The sequence below is a fragment of the Nannospalax galili genome, unplaced genomic scaffold (assembly GCF_000622305.1).
Source record: "Nannospalax galili isolate Female #2095 unplaced genomic scaffold, S.galili_v1.0 scaffold263, whole genome shotgun sequence".
In the NCBI taxonomy this organism is placed as follows: Eukaryota; Metazoa; Chordata; class Mammalia; order Rodentia; family Spalacidae; genus Nannospalax; species Nannospalax galili.
Window position 1 is genome coordinate 2,149,811 of NW_008350402.1, and position 9,808 is coordinate 2,159,618.

Genomic DNA, 9,808 nt, shown 5'->3' on the forward strand with positions numbered 1-9,808 from the left:
AGTGGAAAGTATTTTAACTTTATTTATTTATTTTATGTGTTTGGCCTGCATGTAAGTGCATTGTAAACAATGCCCATGGAGACCAGAAGTAGACATCAGATCCCCTCGAACTGGAGTTGCAGACAGTTGTTAGCTGCTATATGGGTGCTGGGAACCACACTTGGCTCTTCTGGGAAAGCAGCTAGTGCTCTTAACCACTAAGAGCTCTGAGCCCCCTCTCCAGCCCCTAAATGGCATGTCTTATGTATCTTTAACCATAATAAAAAATTAATAGGAAAGAGAAGACAAAGAGTGCAAATCACCTGCTTAAGTGCCAAGCATTGCGTCCAGCAGCTGGCTCTTTGGTTTCTTCCTGTGAGCATGTTTGCCAGGCCCCTTTGCTGCTTAGGACTCCAGGAAGCAGCTGCTGAGCTCTCCTATGTGGAGAACAAGGTCTTAGGATGCAGAACGGATGTGGGCCAGGCCACGCCATACCTGCTGCATTTTACCAGAGGAAACAGACAACACACACACACACACACACACACACACACACACACACACTCACCCTGCATACATGCGCACGCACACACACAAACACACACACATACACAAAAGATGACCACACGATATACTTCGGGAGCCTGTGGAACTTGGAATGTGATTGGAAGAGAGTAAGGCATCCTCAGCAGTCTCCTCCCAAATGAGACGAAGGGCTAACTGGGAGGAGCTGGCCTTGAGCTGGGAAGATCTAGTCTGAAAGAGCAGAAGAAAGAATGCAAACAAAGGGGAGACACTGGGCTGCACAGCATACACACCTGCTTGGCTGGAGAGGTGGGCATATCACAGGAAGAGCAGATAATGTCAAACCATCAGCAAAGCCTCCATCCATTCCTTTGTTTATTTGCTCCACAAATATTAACTATGATGTGCCAGGTACTAAGATTTTCAGACGAGAAAAAGACAGGTGTAAAGCATTCTCTCTCTCTCTCTCTCTCTCTCTCTCTCTCTCTCTCTCTCTAGTGCTGACTTTGCATATACTAGATAAAGCTTGATTTTTACATTGAGCTTCATCTCTATGCTTTGGAAAACAAGGTTTTTAATTTTTTATAACTTCCTTCCTTGGCTTTTTGATCTCAGACTTAAGAGCCACCTTAGAGGTTATCATGCTATCTTAAAATTCTATTGAGAAAGAAAGGCCTAGAACCATTCGACCTCAAGAGAAGTAACTTCTACTTTCATGCCAAATGAAAGCCAGGTCTCCTCCCATCCCTTAGTCCTACCGTATGGCCACAAAACTAGTTCTTGCCAGCCTGGAGGCAGAGAACAGAGAACATAGCCCAGGCATGGATCAGGAACATGTTCCTGGGTAAAAGAGCACAGATGCTGCCTTCAGGCTCCAGCTGGCTTAGCAGTGGAAATGCACTGGTTCCCACCACTGGAAGCCGGAGGCAGGCTCCTTGGTGGTTGATTCTGAGGATCAACTTCACCAGCTCACATTCTAGATCTTTCTTTCTTTGGTATGGACTAGATAATCACCAACCCAGTTACTCACTACATCTTTCTTCTTCCTTTCTTTCTTTCCTTCGTCCTTCTTCCTTTCTTTCTTTTGTGATGGAGTTTTATATCTCAGGCTGGCCTCAAACTCACTATGTAGCCAAGAATGACTTTGAACTTGTGTGTGTTTAGTATACATATGCATGCATGTGTACACATATGTGCAGGTACATTTGCAAGTATGTGCGTGTGTGTGTGTGGAGGCCAGAGGTCAATATTTGGTGTCTTCCTCCTTCACTGTTCACTTTATTTCTTTTGAGACAGAGTCTTTCACTGAACCTGGAGCTCACCGATTAGACTGGTTGGTCGCGGAGTTTCTGGGATCCACTTTTCTCTTCCTCCCAGTGCTAGGGTTACAGATGTGTGCCACACCCAGTTTTTACATGGATGCTGGGGATCTAAATTCAGGTCCTCATGCTTATTAGGAAGCATTTTACCCACTGAGCCATCTCCCCAGTCCCAGCCTTGAAACTTCACCCATGCTAGGCAAGGACTCTTCCAACTGAGGTATCTCTCCAGACCCCATTTCTCCTTTTTCCAAAGCAGGTAGCATTTCCCAACCTTCTGTGCATTTGCACATGAACATGTGCCTGAAACTGGATAGCTGGTGGTTTGATCCACCCCCAGTCTGGCACATCAAAACCTTCTTATGCAGTCTACCACTTGCCTTCTCTTGTCTGCCAGCAGATCAGAGGACCCCACCATCCAAGGAGTTGGCAGAAGCACCTAGAGAAATGTGCCTGTTTGCCCGAGTTGTTCCGAGTATTAGTTTGTAGGACTTCCATAACAAAATGCCACGGGGCAGGAATGGGTGGTTTACAGAAATGTATTTTCTCAGTGTGGAGACTGGAAGACCAAGATCAAAGTGTCAGCAGGGTTTCTCCATTGCTTGGAGATTATTACTGGCTTGTTGTGCTTAATGGTCCTTTCCTCTACGTCCACACACCCCTGGAGTCTGTACCATGTAGTTTCCTCTCCTCCTAAGGACACCAGCCACATTGGGTAGGACCTACCCCAACGGAATCACCTCTTTGAAGGCCTTACCTCCCAACCTCACATTCTGAGGTATGATTTCAACAAATGAATTTTGAGAGAACATACGTAATTCAGTCCCTGACACTACATGAAAGGGCTTTTCCAGATGTCTAGTGGGTGTGCCTATGATCAAGGAGGAAACAGCTACCGTAGTAAAGCACTGGGATGTGGGGACTTATTAAACAGCTAAAGGCATCGCCTTGACCTACCTGCTGTTATCTAGCTCTGTAGTCAACAGTGAACTTCATCGGAAAGCTTCTTGTGGCATGACCGCCAGGAGACGCAGGGCTGCGGGCCTCCTGCTTTCTACCTCTAAGTGAAGAGACCTCAGCTGGTATGGTGGCTCACACCTAAAATCCCGGTACTCAGGAGGCTGACACAGGAGAATTTCCATGAGTTCCAGGCCAGCCTGGTCTACAGAGTGAAACTCTGTCTCAACAAAAGCAAAGCAAAACAAAGTCACTTCTGGACGCTTTCAAGAACACAGGGTACCCCCTTTCCTAGATGCCCCTGTGAACCTTCCTCCTGCTTCATTGGCCACAGATGAGTCATATGCCCATGATCAATCCCATCCGTGGGGAGAGGGAGTCATTCCTTTAGCCTTATATAAATAATCAAGGAGACTCAATTCTCTGCCAAGTGAGTGGCCAGCTGGGTGGGAAAGGAAGGGACGGCTGAAGAAAACTGGTGTTTTGCTAGGCATGAGGAGAGAGAATGGAGACGAGACCATCAGCAGCAGCAGCAGTTCTAACAATCTTACCAGGGTTCTTATTCTAAAGCCTTAAAAGGGGCCAGAGCTTTGCTGAGCCCGGTGCTTTCTAGGAAATTTTTAAAGAACACGTAGAAGGCAGGTGACTTTTAAAATCACCTATTTGAAGCCAATCAATCCTTCTATTGTAACAGAAAAAGACAGTGAGTCCCAAAAGACACTAAGGATTTAGCATGATGTCCCAGGGACTGACCCGCCCTCCAACCTCCCTCACCCTTCCAGCAGTGCCCACACTGTATTACTCATTTGGAACTCCTGGGGAAATGTCTGGCTACCAGACTCCCAGCTCCTGGCTGGGCTAAGTCACACTCTCCAGAAGTGGACCAGGATTGTCTTTTAAAAAGCTCCCTAGTATTTTTCTGATTTGATGACAGGTTTTGGAACCAGAATATCACATTGTTTTTTAGAGAAATCATCTTTATATTCTGATATCTCTTAAGAGAAAAATGTGTGAATTCAGTTACCCCAGGGATACTTTTAAAAGTCAGCCAGGAAGACTGATCTCTTGGCTAGGAGATGGGGTGTCATACTTACCCATGTTCCTATGGAAACTTTGAATATTTGTTTTATATGGATTTTTATTCATTTTACAGACATGATACTAATGTGTGCCCCTCAGTTGCTGAGCAAGGATTTGTAGCTTGTACAAAAACAGAATGGGCCAAAAGCTTAGTGTTGTGACCCGTTTTAAAAAATAAAGTAGCTTGAAATAAAAATAAAATTTTAAAAAGTCAGCCTGAGGGGCTGGAGAGAGGGCTCAGTGGTTAAGAGCACTGACTGCTCTTGCAGAAGACCTGGGTTCGATTCCCAGCACCCACATGGCAGCTACAAACCGTCCTTAACTAAAGTTCCAGGGGAATCCGAAGGCCTCTTCTGACCTCCCCAGCATTGCGTGACATGGATGATGCACTCACATACATGCAGGCAATATACTCATACACATAAAATAAAAATAATAAATAAAATATTTTTTTTTAAAGTCAGCCTGGAAGACTGATCATCTCTTAAGCAAGTTATGCCCTCTTTAGACTTCAGTTTTCTTGTCAATAGATGACAGATGATTGTCCCTGGGCCCTCTGCCTCCCTGAGCCATTGTGTGACCCATATAAGATATAACAATCATCTGTGAGTTCTTAAGTACCACTGTCTAATTTTTCAGCCCATCCCTCTTCCAGCTAGCTAAGAAGTGTTTGAGGCAACACACTAAAGATCCTTCATCCATATGGACCGAGTTGTCAAGCTGAAAGATGCCACGAATGGGCAAGCTGGATCCCCACAGATGGAGACCAGACCCTGTTCTCAACCCACCACCCACTTAGGGAGGCTTCCCTTGGCCACTGCTGGTTTCATGCATTATTCAGTCACAAAAGTCACCCTACAGTGGCCTGAGTATGTCCTTCACACAGTCTGAGAGAATCTCCAAGTAGGGAAGACAAGGGACAAGGAGCTGGGTGACTTTGAACACACCTCCAGAATGCAGATGAGCCAGGTGTGTGGGCAGCATGGGGTGGAGCACTCTTCATGGGGAAGGCAGAGGAAGGCCAGGCATTCTCAGGGTGGTGACAGCTACAGAAAGTAGGTCATCAGGATCTTGATAGTACCCGTGTTTGGGGGTTTTTGTAGTCTTTTTTTTTTTTCCACAGAATGAATATTTGGTTTTATTATAAAACTTCTATTTTCTATGTAACCCTAATCACACCTCCTAACTCATTTGGTCCTCAAAACCACCTTGGATGTAAATGGATTGTCTACTTCTTTCTCTTGAATCTGGCATGCTGTGCTCGAATCCTCGTTCACTTGAGTTGAAGCCAACTCAGTCCCTTGCTCACTGTTTTATATATGTCCATGAACCCAAATGCCCCAGGTATCCATTCTTATACCATTTGAATCATAATCAAAATTAATTCATTTGGTATGTTTTATTAGTTAAGATTCACAAGTAGAGTTGGGTGTGGTGGCACATGCCTTTAATCACAGCACATGGGAGGGAGAAGCAGGGCAATCTCTATGAGATGGAGGTCAGCCTGGTCTACATAGCAAGTTCCCAGCCAGCTGGGTCAACAGGGAGACCCTGTCTCAAAATATAAACAGTAACAACAAAAAGATTCACAAGTAGTAGAAATCTCACTCAAATAAGCTTAAGAAAAAGAAAACCTAGGATGCCATTATGTAGCTAGAAAGAGAATCTCATGGAACCTAAGATGGTCTGCAAAGAGCAGGTTCAGCCCTGGGCTCAGACTTCACCATGACCGCCTTTGTCTCCCTTCTCTGATTGGTAGCTGGGTACCCATGGTGTACCCTCCCCTTTTCTCTCTTCCTCTTTCAGATCAGTCTTCTCCAATTCTCTGATTCAAAGAGAAACAAATATGGCGACCAAGAGTTCCTGAACTTCACCTCAGGTGTCTACCACTGAGAAGAAAGAGAGCTGGCCATCCTTCTACCCAATACTTTAAGAGGGGTCCTCACTGAGCCAGGCACACACTCCTGGACTTGTTACCAACAGGAACCCCCACATGGGTAGAATAGGATACTGGGGGTCATCTTAGAAGATGGTGGTTGAAAGATTAGTGCTGGGAAATAAAACAGAACATGTCCCTTACACAAATATTTCTATAGTCTCCCATGTGGGAGACACAGATTCATTTACAAATGTATACTGAGCAACCACTTGGTATTAGCCAGTCATGGCCTTTGGAGATAAAGCAGTAACAGCAAAACCACCCCTGCTGTCATGCCTGATCATGCCTGATCATTTATGGAAGTCATGGTCTCATGAAGGATGAGTACAGCATAGATCTGTGTATTCGTTACTTTTCTCATGGCTATGACAACATACCTGACAGAAGCAACTGAAGGAAGGAAATTTGGGCTCATGGTTTTCAGAGGAGCAGTCCTTCAGGGTAGGAAAGGCATGTCCTCTTATTACATCTTGCAGATCAGGAAGTAGAGAACAGGACCAGAAGTAGAGCTAGGCTATAACCCTGAAAAACCTGCCCCCAAGTGACCTGCCTTCCCCAGCCAGGCTCTACCGCCTAACAGTTTCATAACTTCTTCAAACAGTGTCACTGCTGGGGCCAGGTGCTCAAACGCATGAGCCTGTGGGGACATTTCAGTCAAACCACAAGAACAGGATACATACTAAACCAGGTAAGAAGACAGAGGGGGAGATAAATATAGGAGATGGGGGGGTGCAGGAGGGGAGGGAGAGATTGTCTGTGCTGGATAGCTTTAGTGTCAACTTGACAAACCTGGGTTGAGGGAGCCTTAATTGAGGAATTTCCTCCATTGAACTGGCCTGTGGCCATGTCTGAGGGGCACCTTCTTGATTGTTGAGTGATGTGGGAGGGCCCAGCCCACTGTGGGTGGTGCCACTCCTGGGCAGGTGGGCCTGTGTTGCATAAGAAAACAGGCTGAGCAGGGGCCAGTGGAGCAAGTCAGTAAGCAGTGTTCCTCCATGGCCTGTGCTCCAGCTGCTGCCTCCAGGTTCCTCTGAGTTCCGCCTTGGACTCCCCGCTAACTGTGACCCAGGATATGTAAGCCTAATAAACCCTTTCCTCCCCAAGTTGGTACTGGTCAGAGTGTTTTGTCACAGCAATGGAGAAACAAACTAAGACATCATCTGATTGAGTTTGGGTAGATGAGATGTTTTCTCAGATGAAATGAGACTGAAGGATGAAGGGCAGATGGTAGACAGCAGCAACTCTACCGAGTGCTCTGAGATGTAAAAGATGAAGATGATCTCTAATAAGTTTCAATCTGAGTGTTTGCTGAAGCATCCCATAGAATGCAGACTCCACAGCATACTAACAAGCATCTGATTGCCAAAAGAAAATGTCCATAGGGCTCAGGGGATGGCTCAGTCAGTACAGAGTTTGCCTTGCAAGCATGAGGACCTAAGGTCAAAACCAAGATCCCGAGTAAGAAAGGCAGGCATGGTAGTGCACTCTTGAAATCCCAGTGCTGGGGAGGGAGAGACAAGAGGATCCCTGGGGCTCACTGGCTGGACAACCCAGCCTAATTGTTTCAAAAGGAAGTGGACAGTTTTTCTTGAAGATGTCGGCAAAGATTGTTCTCTGGCCTACACACATACACACACATACACATATTTTTAAAAGTTTCTGTAATCAGATCCATTTTGGAACTACTGGGCTGACTGTAAAAGAAAGTTTAACTATTCTGTTTGCTGAAGAATTTGTTAGACTTTGACATGCCATGGTGCCCTGAGCTGGATAGCTCCAGCTGTCAACTTGACACATCTGGGAAAAAGGAACCTCAGTTGGGAAATTACCCCTATCTGATTGACCTGTGTGCATGTCTGTGAGGCATTTTCCTGACTGTTGAGTGATGTTAAAGGGGCCTGCATAATCTGAGTGGTGCCACCCCTGGGCAGGTGATCCTAGGTTATATAAGAAAGCAGGCTGAGCACAGGCCAGAGGAGCAAGCCAGTAAGCAGATTCTTCCATGGTCTGTGCTTCAGCTCCTGCCTCCGGGTTCCTGCCCTGACTTCCCTCAAAAATGGACTGTGCCTTGAAAGTGTAAGATGAAATAAACCCTTTCCTCTCCAAGTTGCATTTGGTTAAGTGTTTTATCACAGCAACAGAAACCAAACTAGAACAGAAGGCGGTACCAGGATCATGGGGTATTACTACCATGGACCTAACCATATTGTTTTGCAGAGGACTGTGGAAGCTTTTGGAGTTCTGGTCTGAAAAAAACATTGAGTGCTTGGAGCCTAATGGGCTGTTGCTCTGATGCTTGGAACAGCTATGCTAAGAGAAATTTGATGATGGAGCCTGGCTTATGAAGTTTCATAGGGAAAAAAAGACTCTATCGGGCCGTTGATATTGTATATTTGAATTAAGGATCTGTGGTTTCTGGGTTGGCTGGGGATGAAAACTCAGCTGTGATTAACAAGAGACCAGTACTACAGAAGTTAAACCTTTGCTTTACAATCAATGGGACAATCGATGCTGGGGCTGAAAAATCAGCTGTGATTAAGAAGCGACCAGCATCATTGAAGTGAAGTCTTCTGGAAGGTATTTTCTCTGTCAGTACACAGAAGCTATGGCCAGAGGAGGCCAAGGCTGCATCTTAAGCTGGAAGCAGAACTTGGTAAAAATGTAAGAGTCTCCCACATGGTACTGGCTGTAAAGGATGAAGGGGTGATGGAGAAAAGCGGAGGCTTTGCACACTGAGAGGCCAGGAGAGGCCATTGGTGAAGGTGGAGCCTCCCTTAGTTGAGATCAAGACCCTAGTACAGTGGAGATGCCAGGACTGTGGGATAACTATTAAAGACAGCAGCAGGTGTGGCATGGAGATAGCCTGAGTTTACTAGACGTGTGTGCTGTGAACAGCAGAGCCGGAGAAGTGGGAACTCGGGAGATCATGAGTGAATCCCAGATTAAGACACTAACATATTTGCACTGTTCAATTTCAGTTTGCTTAAATATGCCTGGTTCTCTCTCTTGAGATAAGAACATATTTAACTTGTTTTTTATTTTACAGGAGCCCAGAGTTAAAAGACTTTGGATTTTCAGCCAACCAAGGTACTTACCTGTAGTCCCAGCACTTGGGAGGCAGAGGCAAGTGAATCTATGTGAGACTGAGGCCTACCTAGTCTACATTGTGAGTACCAGTCAGCTGGGGCTACAGGGAAACCCTGTCTCAAAAAGACCAAAAAAAAAAAAACAAAAACAAAAATGGGGGTGGGGGGGAGAGACTGGATTTCTTTTTAAAGACTGGATTTTTAAAGAGACATTGGACTTTTTAAAGTGTTTGAATATTTAAAGACTGTGGTACTTTCTAAGTTGTACTATGTTTTATATTGTGATATTAACATGTGATATTAGGAACGGGAACTGGAAAAGTTATGGTTTAGTAATGATGTGTTTGTGTGTCGGGTTGATGGGGTCCTTTGTCCTGGATACCTTCAGTTGCCAACTTGACATACTTAGCAAGAGAGAACCTCAAGTGGGGAATTTCCTCTACCAGATTGGCCTGTGGGAGGCATGTGAGTTGTTTTCTTGACTGCAAAGTGATGTTGGAGAGCCAGCCCACTGTGGGCATTGTCGCCCCAGGCAGGTGGTCCAGGGATTGTATAAGAAAGCAGGTTGACCATGGGCCAGAGGAGCACACCAGTAAGCAGTGTTCTCCGTGGTCTCTGTCTCCAGGTTCCTGCCTGCTTGAGTTCCTGCCTTGGCTTCCCCAATGATCAGCTGTAACCTGTAAGCCAAATGACCCCTTTCCTCCCCAAGTTGGTGTTGATCAAAGTGTTTTGTCACAGCAGTAGAGAAACCTAACCAGGACATGCCCTGAGAATCCCCAAAGAGCCTCTTCTTCCCAATCATGCTTTCCTAAGTAATTCATTTCGAAGTCCAAGCAAAAAATGTTGTCAGAAGTCCTTATCAGTTTAGGAAGGTTAATATCTCTCTCTCTCTCTCTCTCTCTCTCTCTCTCTCTCTCTCTCTC